This window comes from Orycteropus afer, unplaced genomic scaffold (assembly GCF_000298275.1).
Source record: "Orycteropus afer afer isolate SDZICR_OR568_19922 unplaced genomic scaffold, OryAfe1.0 scaffold00849, whole genome shotgun sequence".
NCBI lineage: Eukaryota > Metazoa > Chordata > Mammalia > Tubulidentata > Orycteropodidae > Orycteropus > Orycteropus afer.
Window position 1 is genome coordinate 166,391 of NW_006922436.1, and position 3,388 is coordinate 169,778.

A 3,388-nucleotide genomic window follows, 5' to 3' on the forward strand; every position below is an offset into this window, starting at 1 on the left:
ACAAACTTAACGATGTGGATAGAGAAAAGTTTCTGGGACCTCCACTGAGTGATGTGGCACAACTCAAAATGAACAGAAACAGAGGCAAACATCCACTAATAATTAGAACATGGAATTCATGAAAATTGGAAGTTATAAAAAATCAAATGGAATGCATAAAGATCAATATCCTAGGGATTAGCGAGCTGAAGTGGACTGGTCTTAGCCATATTGAATTAGACAACCATATGGTCTACTATGCCAGGAATGACAAATTGAAGATGAATGGTGTCTTCACACCATCCACATCATCACAAAGAGTGTTTCAAGATCTGTCCTGAAGTACAATGCTGTCAGTAATAGGATAATATTCACATGCCTACAAAGAAGACCAGTCAATACTACTATTATTCAAATTTATGCACCAACCACCAAAGGCAAAGATGAAGAAATGGAAGATTTATACCATCTTCTACAGTCTGAAATTCATGGAACATGCAATCAAGATGTGTTGATTATCACAGGTGACTGGAATGCAAAAGTTGGAAACAAAGAGTTACTGGTTACTGTAAAATATAGCTTTGGAGAAAGAAATGATGCTGGAGTTCACATGACAGAATTTTGCAAGACCGACAACTTATTCATTGCAAATACCTCTTTTCAACACCATAAGCAATGACTACACACATGGACTTCACCAGAAGGAATATACAGGAATCGGACTGATGACATCTGTGGCAAGAGGTGATGGGGATGTTCAATATATTCAGCCAAGACAAGGCAGGAGCTAATTGTGGAACAGACCATTAATGGCTCATATGCACCTTCACGTTGAAGTTGAAGACAATTAGCACAGGTCAATGAGAGCCAAAATATGACCTTGATAATATCCCTTCTGAATTTAGAGACAATTTAAAGAATAAATTTGATACATTGAACACCAATGACTGATAACCAGAGGAATTATGGGATGACATCAAGAACATCATCCAAGAAGAAAGCAAGTGGTCATTAAAGACAAGAAATGATGAAAGGACCAAAGCAGATGTTGGAAGAGTCTGAAACATGCCCTTGAATGGAGAGTAGCTAAAGCAAATGGAAGAAATGACAAAGATAGAACTGAACAGAAGATTTCAAAGAGCATCCTAAGCAGACAAAGCCAATTACAATAATGCAATGTGCAAAGACTTGGAGTTAGAAAACTAAAAGTGAAGAACATGCTCGTCATGTCTCACTCTGAAAGAATTGAGGAAAAAAAAATTAAATCTTGCAATTTTGAAAGATACTATGAGCAAAATTTTGAATGATACAGGAAGCATCAAAAGAAGATGGAAGGAACATACAGAGTCACTCACTTTACCAAAAAAAAGAAATGGACGATGTTCATCTGTTTCAGGAGGTGTCATATGATCAAGACACAATGGTACTGAAGGAGGAAGTTGAAGCTGAAGGAATTGGTGAAGAACAAGGCTACAGGAACTGACAGATTACCCATTGTAACATTTCAACAAACAGATGCACCACTGGAGGCACTCACTCAGTTATGCCAAGAGATTTGGAAGACAGCTACCAGGCCAACTGACTGGATGACATCCATTTTTGCACCCATTCCAAAGAAAGGTGATCCCAAAGAATGTGGAGATTAATGAAACAATATCATTAATATCACATGAAAGTAAAATCTTGCTGTAGATAATTCAAAAACGGTTGCAGCAGTATATTGACAGAGAGCTTCGAAAAATTCAACCTGGATTCAGAAGAGGATGTGGAATGAGAGACATCATAGCTGATGTCAGATGAATCTTAGTTGAAAGCAAGGAATTGCAGAAAGATGCTTAATTATGTTTTATTGACTTTGCAAAAGCAGTCGATTGTGTGGATCACAACAAATTATGGATACCATTGAGAACATTGGGAATTCTAGAGAACTTGATTTTACTCATGAAGAACTTGTACATAGATCAGGAGGATGTCATTTGAACAGAAAAAGGAGTGTGTCAAGATTGTATCCTTTCATCGTACTTACTCAACTTGTATGCTTAGCAAATAATCTGAGAAACTGGATTATATGAAGAATGTGATATCAGGATTGGAGGAAGACTCATTAATAACCTGCAATACACAGATGACACAACTTTGCTTCCTGAAATTGAGGGTGGCTTGAAACCCTTACTGATGAAGAATATAGTGTACAGTATGGATTACATCTCAACATAAAGAAAACAAAAATCTTCACAACTCATCCAATAAACAGCTTCACAGTGGATGGGGAAAAGATTGAAGTCATCAAAGACTTCATATTACTTGGTTCTACAATCAACACCAGTGGAAGCAGCAGTCAAGACTTCGGATGACATATTGCATTGGGCAAATCTGCTGCAAAAGACCTCTTTCAAGTGATGTTTACAAGGGAGTTACCACTTTTGATATTTCTGTTTCATGAAAGGGAGAAGGACATGTGAAGTTCTTGTCCATTTAAATCAGTATGATTTTATAAAGTAGTGGAAATAGGTCAATTCATTATAAAATGTGAATGTATGTCAAACATGAAAATAATTCTTTCTGTAGAGTGTGTGAAGTAGTAGGTAAACATCTAATTGTTGTTGTTAGGTGCAGATGAGTCATCTCTCACTCATAGAAACCCTATGCACAGCAGAATGAAACATTGCCTGGTCTTGTGTCAGCCTCATGAACCTTGCTATACCTGAGCCCATCATTACACCACTGTGCCTATCCATCTTGTTGAGAGCCTTCCCCTTCTTCATTTACCTTCCACTTTACCAAATGTAATATCCTTCTCCAGGGAATGGTTCCTTCTTATAGCTATACTAAAGTAGGTAAGATGAAGTCTGGCCATTCTCACTTCTAAGGATCATTCTGGCTGAATATCTTCCAGGACAAAATTGTTAGTCCTTTTAGCAGACAGTGGTACTCTTAGCATTCTTCTCCAACACCATAACTCAAAAGCATCAACTTTTCTCCCATCTTCCTTATTCATTGTTCAGCTCTCACATTCAGAAGAGGCGAGTGAAAATACCATGGTTTGGGTTCAGTGCACATTAATCTTCAAGGAGATATCTTTGCTCTTCACCACTGGAAAGAGGTCTTTTCCAGAAGATTTTCCCAATGCAATACATCATCTGATGTCTTGACTGCTGCTTCCATTGGAGTTGATTGTAGAACAAAGTAAAACAAAATCCTTGACAACTTCAATCTTTTCTCCACCCACTGTGAAGCTGTTTATTGGACCAGTTGTGAGGATTTTTGTTTTCTTTATATTGAGGTGAAATCCATACTGCAGACTGTAGTCTTTAATCTTCATCTATAAGTGCTTCAAGCCATCCTCACTTTCAAAAAGCAAAGTTGTATCATCTGCATATCACAGGTTGTTAATGAATCTTCCTCCAAT